Consider the following 19,254-nt stretch of genomic DNA (forward strand, 5'->3'; position numbering starts at 1 on the left):
TGTTTTCAATGTCTGTTCCCCCAGTTATGCCATTTTATAAGTATGATTATTCAAAGGAATCCCTGGAACTTTCACCATTGCATCTCTTTCCTATATAATACCTTCATTTTTCTGCCACGATTTCTGTCAATAAAAATTTCCCTTTTCTACGCCATAGTTTGGTAGAGCTCAATCTTTGTTAAATAACAAATATACAATGTGAAGTGTGACTCTTGCTATTGTGCATTAGAACAAGTAACACACATGCATCCTTTCAGGAACATTCTAGTAATAATAACTAGAAGAATATCTATAATGCGTGAATTTCCATAAGGGCATTATGATGTTGGAACTAAAGCCTGAAGTGCTCATGTAATTATATATGAGCAGTAGTGTACTCTACTTGGTCATACCCTCTTCACAACCAAAAGAAGTTTCATTCCTTTTTCCTACACTTTTGACTTTTAATAGCCATCACAGGAATCAGTCACTTATCTTTCATAGGCCCTTTAGATTTTGGCCCACCATCTTCTCCCTTGTCAAATTATTCTGTTTTTTACCTTTTCTTCTTACATAAGGCTCAAACGTATAAAGCATACACTATAGTTTAACTGTTTAATTATGCATATATTGGGATTGTGGCCAAATGATCTCAAATGCAGTTATTCTCTCTCACTCCAGAAAGGCCACTTGCAGTTGGGATTGAATTTCAGATTCCTGGATAGTATGGAGATACTTACTGTCTTGTGATTTAAGGAATGGATACTGAAAAGGGAAAGGTGGCCGAAAGACAAAGATTAAAGAGAAAAATTCACCCTCTTTACATCTTTACCCAGGGGGTGATTATTAAATGCTTTTTCTGAAGTACCAAAACAAGCTTTTTCTTTCAACATCGCTGTGTTAAGAGACCCTCAGACCTTTTTTTCCAGAATGTTTTGGAAAAAGTTCCTTGTAGAATTTAGGGTTTATTGAGAGGATGACAAGTCTATTGGAAGAAAACCATCTAAATTCATTTTGGCCTTTTCTGCAATTTTGTCATGATCTGTTTCCCAAGAAAATCACTTCTGTTTCTCCTTAAGTTCTTCTTTAGGAATTTCTTCTAGGTTTAATCACACAAAAATTTTATTGGAACATCCCTAAGGAGCTTTTATTTTTTCATTTCAGGCAAAGCATCTGCTTTGTTTTCATGGCACTGCAGTAACATAGGCCTATCCTTATTTTCAGTTCAGTCTTCACTTAATGGGAAGGTTCTGGTGGTGATATTGGCAGTGTCATTCCTCTGTGTGTGGCTTTTACAGAATCTAAAGGGCTGTACCTCATTTTGGGAAATCTGTCATTAGTCACATTTATTGGATAAACATGCAGGGTCAGCAGTCACTAAAAGTACATGCAGACAGAATTAGTTGCTGTTGCTTCTTTTTGAAGAAAACACAAATAAAATGGCTGTAACTACCTCTCTGAGATTTCAGACTAACAACTAAAAAAATCTATAATCCAGAGTAAAATAAAAGACTAAATAGAATCACTCAGCAAAAAAAGTCTAACAGTATCTGAGCCTCATATAGGTCATCTTAATGAACTCCAAGACTCTCAGAGAAGGAAAAACACACCTCTGTTTATCCTTTTCAAAAGGTCACCTGCAAAAGTTCAACTATAAAAATAAATTGAAACCCATATCCCTATCTATCTTTTAATAAGAGTGAAAGATATTGTATGATCCTTATAAATGTTTTTAAGTCCTTTAGTTAACTCTCAGATTTCCTTTGCATCTAAGAAATGTAGTCTTTTCTAGACTTCTGTCTCTCTTAATTCTTCATCATTAAGAGAATCCATCAAATCTATTGCATAGGATTGGGAAAGTTTCCAAATTTTATAGCTGTCTTCTATCTTGAAGCCAAAATATTTTATGAGTCTCTTGGTTCTGATGTTCCTAACTCAGTTGAATGTCTGAGCATTTTAGATGAGAGACATTTTTATCATTTTGACAAAAATGGCAACTTGAATTTTAATGACTCCATCAAAAATTGATCAAGTATGTTGTTTCTGTGAGGCCTTTCGAAAAATGAACTTACTAACCAGCAATTCTAAAGACCCATCCATTTTAGCTTAAAAGCTCCCCTTCAGTTCAGTACATGAATTAACTGTTTATTCACATATGGCATCTTTTAAAAATGAATACAAATTGCAGTTAGAAATCTAGAACGAAGGTTTCCAATAGTAAGCCAACTTTTTGCAATTAATCATTCAATCAAACTATCAAAAACTGTATCCCTTATCCTCATTTTTTTTTAACAGCAAGAGTTACCTATTAAGTACAAGAAAGAATATTATTTTGAATGAAAATACTTTTGTAACTTCAATAATTTATTATCTTTGTTAAATAATATTTGAACATCTGTTGATAAATAGTTCTATGGAAGAGATGATTTTTTTTAATTAAAGGGATTTTTTCCACAACCCAGTTTTAAATTCTATAGTTATAAGTTCTCCATGTATAATGTTCATTTTTCTAAATATTTAGCAATAATTTTAGAGTAATACATTTTTAAACATCTATGATTATCATGGAAAAATTTTAAGAAGATAATATTTTATTGTAAATAAGTGAAAAATAACTCTCTCAATGAGACAGTTTTCTGAAAGAATATTAACAATTTTAATTGCTGAAATTGCAGTAGTTATAAATTGTCTTAAAACATGAGAATTAATCTTCCTAATCCAATCTATAGTCCTTTTTGCCCCGAATTCTGTCTCTGATATTTGAACATTACACTTGTCTTTTTAATCATCAGTGCTATTCATTATTATGTATACAGAAAAATCCATAGAAAGCAATAGACTCTTTTTTTAAGTGACTGTCTGCTGATGTTGACCTTTTATTGTACAAAGGTTATGAAATGCTAATTAAACTCTATAGTTGAAAAATAAAGTCCTAATTGCTTACTACCACTTCAGCAGATATTAACCACAATAACTCCCTTCAAGCTCTTAGCTGTATGCAAACTTACTTTTAGCAAAGTTTGTTAAATTTACAAACATTGTAGTGACTTGTAAGCCTGGAGTACTTTGATGAATTCTGAGAACGGTACGGTAGATGGATAGTGCATGGATCTTGCAAGAAGATGGGTAAGTAGACATAAAGTATCATAAATATTAAGTTTATATTATAGGGAGCCTAAAATATGATGGACCAACCAAACTTAGGAGTCAGGAAAGTCTTATCGGAGGAAATACAGTTTGAGTGTGGACTTGGTGTATAGGATTAGTTATAACATGGGTAGTATTTTGTGATTTTTTTAAAGCTAACATTCCAATTTTTTATATTAATACATACTATATAATTTTCACTTTTAAGATTAGAACATATTGTTCTAGTCACCTCTTTTTCACTTAACCATTTTTCTGTTTTTGAACATTAGTTCTTTCCTATTCCTCAATTTACCATTATAAATATATGTGTATGAATATCTTTTAAAGTATATTTTTCATTAACATAAACCCCCAAAATGATATTGTTTGGCAAATTCTTCGGAGAATTTGACGTTGCCTTTCGTTCTGATTGTTTGGTAATTTCCTATTTATATCTTTGTATGTTAATTGAACAAAATGTTCACCACTGATTTGTACATGAGTAGTACCCAATAGGATACCCTGCACAAACTGGGCATTTGTTATCTAGATGTTCAGTTCAAAAATGAGAAGAAATATTGTTTTTATATAGCCTAGTGCCTTCCTTTTTATCAAAAATATTTGATAATGCAAGAAGTTAATTAACTTATCCAAGAACAAAACAACAGAAAGTGTGACGAACTAAGATCTGAGCACACACAGACTGCAGGTCTTGTCATTCTATTTTCCTTTAGCTCAAGATTAAAATTATCTAAACCTTTTTCTTAAAACGTCATGCTTTCAGTTTAATACGAATTTAAGGAGCCATTTTTTCTATAAGTTTGTATCCAATATCTGAAGTGCTCACCCACTTTTAAAATTAGCCTCAAACTTACCAGATTTGATACTTTTCAAAGGTAAGCCCCCTCTATGACTACCAGCTGTATTCCAGGCTTTTGTGGAAACACTTCACTTACATGATCTCATTTAATTCTCATGTAAAATAGATGAGATCATTGGTGCTTAGGTAAAATGACTTTTCCCATAATCATAAAGCTTGTAAGTGATGGAGTCATAATTTTCAAATGCTGGTTTTTTCGTAGCACAGTGCTTATACAGGCTTGGCATCAGACAGATCTGTACTAAGTTCCATTTTGCCTCTGCCACCATCCTATTCTAAAAATCTCATGTATGTCATGGACTAAGGAAAACATCTCCTAATTGGTTTATCTTCTTCCACATTAGCCATCATTAGCCAGAATAATTTTTTAAATTGTTATAAGTTATTATAAATTATTACTATAAGTTATGTCAATTTGATCATGTAACACATTCTTAATTTGTTTCCCTCTTAGTCTCAGTTATTTGAGCTAAATTTAGAAGATAAGAAGTTAGCTAGGCAAAGAAGAGGGATAAGGATATTCCATGTTGAAGAAGCATCCTAGGCAGAGGCCTCACATATCCAAAAGGCGAGTTGGTTTGAGGATTTGTAAATATAATTAGAGATTTTAAAGTTGTCTTCAAAGGGATATGGTTAATATGCATACAGCTTAGGGCATGAAGAATGGTGGGAGACACATGCTTATGGGACTGTATGCCATATTAGAATTTTACATGTGACACACAATTTGATTTGCATTTTATAGAGATAATCTTTATGGTGGTGGTGAAATGAAAATATGGAGGATATGTTGTCTTGTGATAAGACAGGAGCATGGATTCCATTTATGAGGCTGTTGTATTAATGCAGGTGAGAGATAGTGAAATATTGAATTACAATAAAGGTAGTGAGGAATGAGTGCCAACAGAACTAGGATATTAAGATTATGAGTCAAGAAAACCTTATTGAAGATTGTAAGTCAAGAGAACCTTATTGATAAGATGAGAAAATTTTCATCCTAATTTTGAGTGTTCACTACCACTAAATTATTACATTAATTAAGAAGTGGCAGGTTGGGAAACCAACATATATTTTAATAAAACAGTCTCAAAAATGGTTACTTCAGGCCAACATCAGTATGAATACATGCACATTTTGAAACTATGTCTCTAACTTTCATTTCCATATTAAAATATATTTTCTGTTCAGCTTATCCAGTTTTGATATGTTGAGATAAATTTAAACATATATTGAGCTTAGCTATAAAATAAATTAGAAAAAGTGTGCATAAGTGATTTACCAATTTGACTCCTATGAATTAAATTTCCAGTTTATTTCTTATTACTCACATCCTTTCTAGGGCTATCAATTCCCTTCTTCTTTTTTTTTTTCTTTTGCGGTATGCGGGCCTCTCACTATTGTGGCCTCTCCCGTTGCGGAGCACAGGCTCTGGACACGCAGGCTCAGCGGCCATGGCTCACGGGCCCAGCTGCTCCACGGCATGTGGGATTTTCCCGGACCAGGGCACGAACCCGTGTCCCCTGCATCGGCAGGCAGACTCTCAACCACTGCGCCACCAGGAAGCCCCTTCCCTTCTTCTTTGACACGACTTGGTTGAAGTTTCTTGGGCCTGTGTAACTTTTTATATAAATCAGAAAAACAGAGTTGAATGGAAAGAGACTTATAAGGAGTCAGAGATTCTCTACTACAGATAGTGGCATGGCCTAGTGCAAATGACTGTTTACATCTGGGCCTAGGAAATGACATCAGATAACAGTGCTACCTGCCTCTTTAAGACTGTTTTGAAGGCCAACCTAAATAATGTGTAGAAAAGCTTTGAAAATAATAAAGTACACAAATAAAATATTAAACTTGGCTTTTATTTTGCTCTGAGCTCAGTTACACCTAGGCAGGACCATCAGGCTAACGCATGCAGTCACTAAAGAAGAAAATCAAATTGTGCTCTTGCTCAGAGACTTAGAGTTCAGAGTTCATAGAAAATAGTAAATTAATAGCAAAATTCAAATGCACATAGTTTTAGAGTTATAAAGGAAGTTACAGTTCCCTTGGTCAAATGTGAAAATCACAGACTAGAACATATTGAAAAAATAATTAAAACTGTACCTCCCCCATACACATCTGTGTTCGAGCAGAAACATATTGCTTCTTGATAGTCCTAAGGAATGAGGTAAAATTTCTCATTTATATTCAGTCTTAAGTATATATCCCCTTATAAATTTAGTGATGATACCTACATGTATTTATCTCATCACTTTGAAAGAGACCTCTCTCCAAGCAGAGCTGCACTCTGAGGGTGCAGGAAAATCAGTTTGCCTTTGAAGAAGGGCCAGCGTAAACCTGGCTGCCTTATTAGAGGCAGTCCTGTAAGGACAGTAATACTTGGAAGTATCCTTATGACCATCCCCTCCAACCTTAAAACCCACACAAGAATGTCATCTTGGGGAATTCCCTGGCTGTCCAGTGGTTATGACTTGGTGCTTTCCCTGCTGGGGCCCGGGGTTTGATCCCTGGTCGGGAACTAAGATCCTGCAATCCTACAAGCTGTGTCGGGGGGCAGGGGGGAGGTGTGGGGGGAGAATGTCATCTTTGATATCCACATAGGATGAACTTCTCAGCAAACAATGAACTCACTGCCTCCGGGGCAGCCCATTCTCATGTTAATTGCATGTTCTTAATGTAGCTCTTATCCTTCACTTCAAATCATGTTCTCTGGCATTAACACCCCCTTCTCCCACCCCTTACAAAGGATATTTGAAGATATCTTCCCTCTATCTTACCTCTTTCCCAAGATAAAATTCCAATTTTATTTTTCAACCATTTTTTATTTGCAGAGGTTTGGATTGGCCGTAGTTTCCTTGGGTATTTGTCTCCAGACTTTTCAGCAGAATTCAGAAAGAGATGCACTGTATTACAGATGTGGTTTGATAAGGAACAAATAATTCACTGCAACTATTAAACTTGTTCTGGGTGTTCCTTTTCTATTAATGAATGCTGAGATTGCAGCCCTGAAACTGTTGACCCTTAGGATCATGGAGACAATTAACACCTTTAAGTGCATTTCATATAAACTGTCCTTAAAGATCTATCCCTCACCCTGCACTTTAATAGTTTAGTTTCTGAATCTAAGCATCTTTACCTTTGGCTCTATTATATTTCATTTTGATGGTCTTGGCTCATCCATTAAACCTATGGAGTCATTTTTAAATCCCAGTTTTGTGTCAGTCATGGATTCACAGATTTAATAAGCACCGTTTCTTATGTACTTTTGCAAGTCAGTGTCAAAATGCTGAACAAGAAAAGACCAAGGACAGCAGGGTTACTCTCTAATGAAATTATGTATCTGAAAGTGCTTTGCAAACACTATTTTATATTCATCTTTGGTTCTGTGTCCTTCTTTCTGTCTTTTATACATGCTACTTTATAATCTGACCTTATGTGGAATTCCTCCTGTACAGTCTTCATGGTTTCTTTAACTTTCTTTCCGATTACCTCTTTATCATCACATCATTTCTAATTGCATCATTTGGATTTTACTTTTAGGATTTTCTTCGCTTTTTGAGTCATCTTTTCTCTTAGAAACTTTCACAAGAGGTAACTTCTCTGAGTTTTTTAGTATATGATTTTCCTTTATTTGCAGTTGAAAAATTTTTAATTTGTATTTCTTGAGTATCTGTTTTATGTATGTGAGTGTGCTTGGTGCTGCTGGGCATGCAGTTACCCATATGATGTTTCTGGACCTCAAAAAGCTTGTAAGACAATAGGAGAGCTAAGGCACATGATGTACCATTAGGGGTACATCATAAGTGTGATACCTCTCACTCCATTCTCTTAGTTCTTCCCTGTAGTTGTAAATGTGGCTTTAAGTCCTTCCCACCTACCCGCTCAAAGGAAGTACTCCTCATGCTTCTAGATATTTTCTGTACCCATATTGCCTATTAGCATGTTTGCAGTGGTTCCAACTTCCAATCTCCAGGTGGTCCTTGGTTCTTCTGAGATTGCTCCAAAATCTTCTTTTAAGCCACTGTGAATCTAATTTAAAATTGCTCAACGGTTGCCCAGGATTTACAGCCTCCTATTCAACTCATTGACTTTCGTCTAGTATATATGCTATAATGTTCTTATTGTGACCATTATAAAGCATGCTCAATCTGTCTACATACGTTTTTATTTATACAGTGTTCTCATATATACTCATGAGGGTGTGCATGTTAGAAATATCTACTTTATCCATATATGCATAAAGTAGATATTTCTAATATACTGTGCATATATACTATGTAGGTATTTCTAATACACTGTATATCTAGTATGCCTGTGTGTGAGTTGAATTTACTTAGACCATAAATTCACTTCTTTGGATTTATAAATTTCAAGTAGATTTATTTTTAATATAGTTTATTTAGCATTTTGAATAGAGCTTAAGGTAATGAATTAAAAACAAAGAAACAACCACTACCACAACAAAAACACAGAATGATTCCTATCCATACACGCAGAATTTCCTCCCACTCTTTTAAACCACCTCATATTTCCCAAGCACCAGAAATCCATATTTTCTTTTATCTTTTGGCTAATACAGGTAAGAGCAGCTAGAGAGACTCTGTTCAACCTCAGCCCAGCAAGGCACACAGCAGTTGGATAAATTACCATATACACATTAGTGGTGCAAGACCTAATTCTTGTCCCTTACAGTAATGCCACTGATGTGCTCTGGTACCCAACACAAGCAACAATGCTGTACTTTCATTGACTAACGGATTTAAGGGGTTTTTTTGTAGTTTTCCTGGAGACACTGTATTCAAGATGTAGTTTAATAAGGACTGAATAATTTACTGAAATTGTTAAATTGGTGTTCTGGATATTCCTTGTCTATTAATGAATGCTGAGATTGCAGCCTGATACTGTTGCCTCATAAGGGTTATTCCAAGACACATGATGTACCATTATGTAGACTCACATGCAGTTGTGAGAAATAATACAGAGAGATCCCTACATACCCTATACCTAGTTTCTCCCAGTGATACATCTTGCATAACTGTAATATAAAATCTAATAGCTCAACCAAGAAATTGACATTGCTCTAATCCACTGACCTTTTTCAGATTTTACCAGATATACATATACTTGTGTGTGTTTATATTTAGTTTTCTAAATTTTTCACATATGTAGGCATGTATGAATACAGTCAAAACACAAAACGGTTCTATCACCATAATACCTCCTGCTACGCATTTGTACCCACAGCTGCCTCCCTCCCCCATCCCTAACTCCTATCGATTATATTTAATTTTAAAAGACGTGTACTCATGTATTACTTGTATAATGAGTATTAATAAGCATATGGGACATGCACTTTCTCATCTGCGTATTAAAAAATAATCTGGTTTCTACAGATTTCTACATGAGTCAGAATTTGAAGAGAGTACATGTATAATATATACATGTTTTGAAATTCTGTTAAAATGTGCTTTAAAAAATTTTATGTTCAGAGGATGTGTACAGTATTATGCTTTCATTATGAACTCATTTCTGATTGCACCTGCAAGAGGTGAGGTTGTAGAGGAAAGAAAAGAATGAAAGGAGAGAAAGAGAAGTGTGTGTGGAGGGGAAGAAGAGGTGAAAGGACGGAGGGAGGAAAAGTAGGGGGAGGATGAGAACCTGCATATATAGAATGTCTAAGTAAACTGGTGCATCACTGAACAAAATGGTCAGAGATCAGATGGAGACAAAGCACCAATGCCAGTATGGACTAATGTTAAAAACTTGATATCTCAACCTGATATGAAACTCTGTTGGTACTCTGAAGAAAGAAGTGGAAAGAGGGCAGAATCAGGTAGAAATAGGTTGAAATGTAGAGGGTTTTGTTTCATATAAAATATAAAGCCTCCTTTTTTTTTTTGCAAGTTATAGTATTTGGGCACTTGCACTCCTCACATCCACAAGTATGTGCATATGTGTAATACACAAATAACATTCAAAATGATGCTATGATGTAGGGATTATTATAACCACTTTAAAACTAAGAGACAAAAGTTTTAAGTAAATCAAGAGTCACAGAAGACAGGCAGGCATGGAAGTAATGGAAGGAGGGAGGGAAGGAGAAAGGGAGGGAAGGAATGGGGGGACAGGAAAGAAGAAAGGAGTGAAGGAGGAAAGAATGAAACACTGTATGTAGATACATATAGTTCAACATTGTATTAATAAGAACTTACTCATATTCTCTTAATTGAAAAAGATCATTACCAAGATGACACACTGACATGAAGATTATGTGACCATAGTATCTGTCTGCTGACTTTTCCCTAATCACTAAGAGCAACAAGAATGTTGCATTTTATTTTTCCCTGTGTCCAAGGAAACAGAGCAGGACTAACATTTATATTGTCAGAACAGACCGTGATCTAGGACAGGAAGAAGTAAAAGGACAATTCTCTCACTTCACCAAGGGATAAGATGTGCCACTCAAAGTTGTCTTCAGGGAAAAAAAAAATGTTTCCTGAAGTTTGAAATTCAAAGAAATTTCAAGGAAACTCTCAGCAGAGAAAGTTTATCTTGTGAAGGATTTATACATTGAAGTACTTTTTGTTACTATTTTGGATTATTTTGGTTCTGTCATGTAAGAAAATATTAGTTATGCAAGGAAAAATACTTCATTAGCTCTATAATCTTCATTGGGCCTTATTTTACATTTATTTTATTTATTTTTGTATAAGACTTTTGCAAACAAAATCTAGTAAATAAACTTTAAGATTAAAGTCAAATTGGGATAATGCATTTGGTTTCTTCACTAAATCAGTTATTAGTTTAGTATCTGCTGTTTATCATGAAAAATCCATTATATTAAATTATCATTATTAAATTTAGGGAAGGACTCAGTTCCTTAAAAAAAAAAAGCAAAGCCAACAACCACCTCTACCCACCCTCTGCCCCTTCCAAAAATGCCCTTCACCTTGGGTTGTATCTTATTGAAATACAGCATCACTTGAAGTTATTTTCTTGAGTTGTTAACAGGAAATTGCAAATGCAGTAATAAAATTTTTAGGTCACCAGGATTTATGTTTTATTTAACTGCTGAACTCTTGCAATTAGAGGAAAGGAATGATTAGTTGTTCTTATTTACCATGTGACATTTACATTAAGGAATAAATGCTCTAGTGGTGCATTAATTTATTTATCATATGATCCTGGATGTGTATAATAATTTGTAAACATTTTCCTATAGCTAAGTACATGATATGACACTTTTATCCAATAACACAAATGCATTTCCATATTCAATCAGTGTCTCTAAGTTAATTTTTAAATTAGGTTTAGCAGTGCTGGTGATGAGGCAAGCTTGCTTTAGTGATAGTATTTATCTGAATCCTTCTGAATATTTATGCATTTAAAAAACTCATTTATGTGAAGTGATTTCCAGGTTTTTTTGTTTTTTTTGCGGCACGCGGGCCTCTCACTGTTGTGGCCTTTCCCGTTGCGGAGCACAGGCTCCGGACGCGCAGGCTCAGCGGCCATGGCTCACGGGCCCAGCCGCTCTGCGGCATGTAGGATCTTCCCGGACCGGGACACGAACCTGGGGACTCTCAACCACTGCGCCACCAGGGAATCCCTAGAATTGCTTCTGAGATGTTTTATTTCAACATACTGTCATGAAGAAAAGGAAATCTTTATGAGATCACACGGGAAAATTGCTTTATTAGAATCCCAATCTAAAATCTCTTGTTTTCGGCATTGTTCTTGCCAAACAAAATACATGGACCAAAAAAAAAAAAAAAAAAAGAAAAAAAAAAGAAATAGCACCTTTTTTGGGGGTTGTTTACTATAGAATCTATAATGGTTTTCTGAAATTCTCACTTACATTATGAGATATAAGAGCATTGATTTGGAGTGAGATGGCCCTGGTGAAACCTCCAGCTTTGCCAGGTACTAGCTCTATCCCTGCTTTATTTTGTATAGCATTGTATATGAATATATATTTATCTCATTTGATTCCTGAGAGAATTGATTTGGATAACACATTTATTTTAGTAGCTAACACATCATAATTTCTTAATAAAAGATAGTATAACCAAAGAAAAATGTTACCATTAATAAATTATGTAACCATACATATAAAGAACTTTCTCTGGGGAATTTCAGTTAGATGGGATTGTATTAGTTTCTATGCTTTTCATGTTAAAATGAAGACAGAAATACCCTTGGTCATCGATCCTTTTTCTCCCTTTTGGTTAGCATAATAATTGGAAGTACTTATAATTTGCTATCCTAATGCACTAATATAAAGTAATTATAAATTCACATTTATTCTTGCTGTAGTAGTAAATACTACCTCGTTACTACAGAGAAGGGAAAATAATCAGAGTTTCAAAAACAATGAGGTTTCTTTGGCTTAAACATTTTAGTTCTAAGAACTTATTATACTTATACCAGGAACTTAATATATTATTCAATCACACATGTGCATGGATACATGGATGTTGGTTATACCATTTTTATAATAACAAAATCCTGGAAATGATAATTTTCAATTGGGACATATTATGAGCAGATTATGTTGTATTCATATGATAGATATTGACTGATGGAATGGATGGTGGTGATGATAGAAGGTAGAAATTGAATAATCGCCATGATATATTAAATGAAAGGAATAGGACAAAACAGCATAGAAAATTCTTATGTATGTATAAAAATCTACACATGCACACACACTTATATATGCATGAGATATTTCTGAGAGGATGTTCTGAAATGTGAAATTGGTTCTTTCTGAGGGGGATATATCTTGCTTTAAAGGGTGATTTACTTTTACTTTTGGATTTCTTATATTATTACCATGTATATATAAATGTAAAATTTAGTTTAAAATATTCATGGAAGGAAATAAATGAAAAGGCAGACAATAGGTATCTCAGATGTTTGGCATATGATTGATTTATATCTGTGGGGGGGGTTGTGTCTGATTTATTCTATAATTTTATAATAACATCTTTCATGATAAATATAAATTTTAAAGATAGATAGGATTGGTTCACAGATTCATAAAAATAACTTGAAATAAATAAAGTGTAATGTACTTTTATTCAAATTTACCATTTATCTGTATATTGATTTTTAGCATTTCGGAATAAATTCCATATTAATTTAGCAATAGTTTAACTTTGTTTTTGAATAAAGTCCTAATTATTGGGTATGTCAGGACAACGTAATCACCCTCTTAAATTCTGGCTTTATAAGACCATTCATACATCTTCACAAATGGAGATAGCAGTAACAATAAACGAAACCCGAGTCATCCTTGTGTCATCTTCTGTCTGTTTTTTATTCTTACCCTTTGGAATTGTATCACTCCTCATGTTTGCCTCTGCAGATAAAATAAGCCATAGCCAAAATAAAATCAAAATGCTTTTATTCATTTCAAGAACATTTTTTAAAACAGCCTGTTTCTACATTAAAAATGACAGTGATTGAATATCAGTTGGTACTATTATATACATCTTAGGGGAAAGAAAGTTAAATATTGTGTCTGATAGAGCTAGGTAGATTATTATTTAAATTGACATGGAACCCTCAGAAAGGTAGAAATCAGCAATCTGCTGACTTGAAGTTAAAATATAAATGGCATGTCTGTATTTTTTCCCTCGACATATGGGTTGACATAAATGGATTTTCCCTATTTAAGAAAAAACAGGGAACATGACAAAACTATTAGCTCCATGAGGGCAAAACTAATGCGATTCATTCACTGCTGTATCCCCAGCGTCAGGTATCTGGTACTTAGTAGATGATGATTAGTATTTGTTGACTTACACAATTTGTTTAACATTAGCCTATAAGTTTAATTAATTGAAATACAAAGAAAATTGAACTGTGATGTATCTTTTGATTGTTTAAACTGTTTTCAATTATGAGATAAGAAAATTTCCAAAAATGAAGCGCAGACTGCTGTCATATCTATTGGAATCAGAGCATATTGCACATTCCACTGGAAAGCCTTATTATGCAAATCTATTTAAATTCTGTTTAGTGATATTCCTGATAGAGTTTGAAATCGATCACACAGTTAACAGCAACTATATTTTTCAAAGATACTTCATAAGCATATTTTGATATACTTTTTTTGTGCTTGTCTCCTTTGAAGAGTCCCTGTAACCATTCTGCCAGGTGTTGGGAAGAGATGTAGTAGCTGAGCACCTTACTTCTGTCACCATCCTCAGAATCAACTTTGGAGATGCTTTCACCTTGTCCGTCTTCTGCAGCAGCCAGGCCGAGTGCTGACTCCTTCTCAACAGTGAGGAACTCTTCAGACTCCAGAAGTAAGTTGCTTGCATTCAGTTTGATCATTGGCCAGTGGGTTCGAAAACGCTTAGGGGAGGCTAAATAGAAATCTTGCAAATTAATATACAAATTAAAAACCAGCATTATTCATCACTGATTATTTCGTTTATTTTTTGAGTCCTGTCTTTCTGGAAATACAAAGTCTACCACATTGTATGTTGCTAACCTATATATTTATGGAATCTGCAGATTTTTTTTGAGATTATTTCACCTGTGTTATCATGACTCATATTTGCAGCCTTGAGGCATACACAAGGGAGAGATTAAAATAATAATGTTTGCACATGAATAAACAGATTCAGAATGACCAAGTATTTTCTCAAAGTTGCTTGGCTAATGAGTTATGAAGATGGAATAAAATCCCTGCTTTTTGATTCTTAAAAATCGAGTACTCTTTCCAGGCCTGTGATTTCTAGTGCTACATGGAGGGTAAGCGACTGGTGCTAGAAATAGCACTTTTCCTGATTGGTTGATTTACTGAATGATATGTTCTCTGTGTCATTGAAGAAGAGTTATGGCAGCCTATAAATATGCATATGGAAAAACTAAGGAAAAGGGAAATCACATGTATGATAATAAAATGAAAAAGAGGGACAGATTACAAATTATATAACATAATGTATTGTGTACTACCCAAAACCAAATTCCCAGCTACATGTTTATCTTTTGGCTTTCTAATTACTGGATAAATCAGGTAAACACATCAATTACATGACTATATTCTCAGGATTTAAAAAATAAAGACAATTTATTTGGAAAAGTTTAGACTTTCCTGGTCCATGTATAAGATTCTATCATTTTGCCATTTTTCTAGTTTATTTGGTTTAAATTTGACATGTTTATTTTTTTCCTTCTTCTCCCAAACACTTGATATAAGCATCCCTTGCTGCTGTTAAGGGTATATTTGTATCACAAAGTGGCCACACAGAAAATGATTTTGTGTGCATTTGTATAGGGAGCAGAAGTTTGATATAGCCTAGATTGTCTCTCAGTAATTAGGTGCTTGGCAATTGAAATTTCCTTGAAGGGAATGGGTAGGAGATACTTAATAAGCTTAGTTTTATTTTGCAATATATTACAGCTTAAAATGCCAGCCACAAACAGGTCTGTGTCCTTAAGGGAATATAGAGACTGTTGTTAAGAATTTATGAATCAGGGTGCTACGTTGTATAAGATTTAAAACAGGCAGCCAGTATATCGTTGCTAGTGTACTCAAAGTAATATAGAAGGACTACTTTTAAGACATAAACAAAAGGATATATTAGGTTATATTGAGGTTAATTCATTATAACTATAACTGTAGCATAAAATGATGAGTTTGAGTATACAGAAGATAGATTACAAATCATTATTTTAGTGTAGGTTTTTTCTATGTATATTTTATTACTTTGTGCTCCTTTTGTACATGATTTATTCATTTCTCTTAAGAATTGCTTTCATGACTTTTGTCCTTGAGCTTTTTATTAAATAAAACAACCTGAGGAAGACATTCTAAACTTTCCACCTTTTACTTTTCTTAAGGAAATTGAGGATCATCTCTGAGCCTGAGGTGATTTCACACATTATGAAGATGTGGAATGTATTGGGTTTATTTCTTAAAGGCAACGTCACAAGAAATCCCAGAGAGTTTATCTGCCCAAACAATTAATTAGATAATTAATGATTTTTTGTTTTCCACAGATAAGGGAAACATTATTTATTTTTCTTTATCTAAATAAGCATCTGACTTTATGAAAGCTGTTAGCCAAGGGGATATATTTACTGACATAGATTCCCTAGTGTAAATCACAAGACTTTAGTGAATTCAACTACATTTTCATTTGCTAATAGCTATAATCAAGGCCAGAGGATTTACTTAATTAACCTGGCAATAGAAGGCTAAACAGAAATAATTTATATATTGAAAAGGACACTTCTGAGTTAATGCTTAATTCAATTTTTTTAATTACCAGTCCATTAGTCTGTAAAAGTAGAGTCTCGTTTTCCCTATTAATTTCTTTCTTTGGAGTAACATTAGGCTGAAAGTCTTGCATGGAATTAATCACGTTTAAAAAAGAGAAAGTAAATACATTCCTAATTAGATTCCTCAAATTTCAAATAGCTCATTGAAAATTCATAGCACATCCATTAAAATCCCTTTAAAAAACTAAATGGGATACTGGGAACTTTCTTAGTGGAAGCAAAAAATATGAATGGAGAAGTAGTAAAATATGGAGAAGTAGTAAAATAATGTGGGAATGGAATGTCTGTTTGTTATTAGTACAGGACAGTTGAGATGGTGGTGGTTGCTATGATGGTTATTTTTCTCATTGTGGCATCTTCAATTAGTCTTGGCCAGTAAGTAGTGCTTCTGTCTGTTTCTGCTGTTCTTGTTTAGCTAAAGCACAGATATATTTAAAGGAAAAACAGTAATATCTGAATAGGAAATGTGCATGCCTGTGTAAATATATAGGTATGTATATATTTATCTAAAGATTGTTTACTATACACATAACAGCAATGATAATAACTCTACAAGGCTAGTATGCCTTCTAAATATTAAGGTATCCTTAATGACATTAAATATATAATATTTAAAACACTTATTTTTCTGAAAAAAATTCCCCTACACTTAAGACTTGTAAATTATCAACTCTGATAACATTTATTGACAGTGGCTTAGCCCCTCATCATAATAATGACCAACTTATAATCATTTGACACTTTCTAGTACTTTTTAATAAACATTAATTTATTTGATTATTATATTATTTCTATGAGGTAGCTTTAAAAATGTGAATATGCTCTCAACCAGTTTTCTTTTATGCTTAATATCTTTAGGTATGTATGTATATACTTGAAATCATTCCAGATTCTTGAGCCACAAAAACATAGATAGAGAATTAGTGTTATTGATAGGACAAAGTAATATGCTAAAGTGGTTACATGAATTAGGTTCAATAATTCTGACAGGTAGAGCAGAGAGTAAACACGTTATATCATGCAGTGCTCATTTTAAAAGAAGGGAGAATAAAAAATTTCTCAAAGAAAGCAAACTTGCTAATGACTCTCACTTACATACTTAGTGCCAGTTAATTCCAAATTGATATACCTAATCACCTAAGTGCCTTAATCTAACATGTTGCAAGTTAAGCTCTTGGCCATCTCTACAAATACACTCTTTTGATGGATTTGAGCTCAGTAAATGACATCATCATGTACCAGAAAAAATAAGAAACCTCTTTTCACCCCTCTCCTTTATTCCACAATTTGGTCACCTAATCTGGTCATATTTCCCTACCAAAATTTATTCTTGAATTCATCCACTTGTCTTCATTTGGGACCATCAGTACCCTGGTCCCAACTACCATAATTTCTCCCCCGGACTACTCCAGAGGCCTCCTGAATTACCTGCTCACGCCCACTGATGCATCTATTCTGTCTGCTCTCCATAGAGAGCTTTAAAAAATACAAAATTGAGATGACACACCTCTCTGAAGACCATTCCCCTTAGAACATTCACCAAGTTTCCTTTCCTGGCTTACCACACTCCCATGGGTTAGCACTTTTTTAAATGCCTCCAACTCATCTTGCCCTGCATTCTAGATGCAGAGGCCTTTCAGTTCCTCTTTCCTGTCATGTGACCTCCAATGAGGTCTTTGTACATGATTGCTTCTCCCTAAGCAGATCACCACTCCCATCTCCTTTTTGCCTAGTATATCAACACAGTAGTTGCTTCTTGAAGGAAGCTTTTCTTGCTCCGCCTGATGAGATCATCCTTTTATTATTGGGTTGGCCAAAAAGTTCGTTTAGGTTTTTCTGTAACACCTTATGGAAAAACCCAAATGAACTTTTTGGCCAACCCAACTATATGGTCTCATAGCACCATATAACTGTAATTCATTAACATGTTATATCTCTTTGTACAGTTGTCTGACTAATACTGATATCCCTTCCAGATGGAAAGCACTATAAGGTCACAATCCATGTCCGTTTTGCTCAACATTGTGACCCCTTTTTTTCCTTTAGGCACTGTGAACACAGGCATAGAGTTCCCCCCCAATCCCCCGCCGCCGTGTGTGTGTGTGTGTGTGTGTGTGTGTGTGTGTGTGTGTGTGTTTTAAGAGAGAAAAATCCCTGAGATCCGAAAAAAAAAATCACTGGAGTATCAGGGAGAGAAAATTATAACAGACAGGAACTGTTACTGGAAAATTAGTACTTAAATTTTGCCTTTCTGCCAACTTGGGTTTTTTGTTATTGTTATTTTGTTGTTTGCCTTTCTTTAGTGACTTATTGAGACAGTTTTCCTTACAACTGTCATGACATTTATTATAAAGTTCCTGAAACTCTGATTTACCTGACAAGAGCCAGACTTCTTTATTTCTAGAACTAATAGCATTGCAAGTAGTGGCATAAACTTATTTTACTTCTATACTAATAATGGCAAGTGTTAAATATGAATGTTCAAATGTTTAAATATGAGTGTTAAATCCAAGGCATTGGTTGGTAAGATACAGGAAGCTTCTCTCTATCATGTAAAACATGAGCATTCTTTTGCTTTTATTTTAGAAAAGAAAGATTCCAAGGACATCAACTGGAACAAAATTTTTAAGTATCAACTATTAGATCTCTTCATTTGTTTTTGCATTTTTTTTTTGTCAGAGATTGACCCCAACTTACTGCATGCTCACCATTCACAGCAGGTGTCTGAATTTTCAGTGCCCTTATCCTGTCACCCTCTCCCCGTTTTAGCCTCAGCATCATTCTTCAGTGTCTTGTTTTTTAATAAGTGATGGATCAAGACCCTGTCCTTGCTGTTATGAAGCAGGTACAAATGAATCCGACTGAAATTTTTGTCTAAAAATAATTATAAATCAGTAGGAGAGGTAAGAGTATTACAATGCAGAAAGAACTAGCAAAAGATAAATAGTGATGAAAAGCTACACATAGTC

At 34.2% G+C, this 19,254-nt stretch overlaps 1 protein-coding gene across 6 annotated transcripts in view; it reads left to right on the plus strand.

Annotated features, from left to right (window-relative positions):
• LRFN5 (leucine rich repeat and fibronectin type III domain containing 5) overlaps positions 1-19,254 on the plus strand; it is a 254,699-nt gene that overhangs the window by 104,761 nt on the left and 130,684 nt on the right. For 3 of the 6 annotated variants that reach the window (XM_027111122.1, XM_027111126.1, XM_027111128.1), the window contains exon 2: positions 14,127-14,301. The exons of 2 other annotated variants lie outside the window; for them this stretch is intronic. The gene's annotated coding sequence lies outside the window, so the exon portion shown is untranslated. Of the gene's footprint in view, positions 1-3,985; positions 4,005-4,448; positions 4,557-14,126; positions 14,302-19,254 lie in introns of those variants that run through there. One more of the 6 variants, XM_027111125.1, reaches the window with a different exon arrangement.

The sequence above is a fragment of the Aethalodelphis obliquidens genome, unplaced genomic scaffold (assembly GCF_003676395.1).
Source record: "Aethalodelphis obliquidens isolate GAN/ISIS:26980383/991018 unplaced genomic scaffold, ASM367639v1 scaffold10, whole genome shotgun sequence".
NCBI classification, from domain to species: Eukaryota; Metazoa; Chordata; class Mammalia; order Artiodactyla; family Delphinidae; genus Aethalodelphis; species Aethalodelphis obliquidens.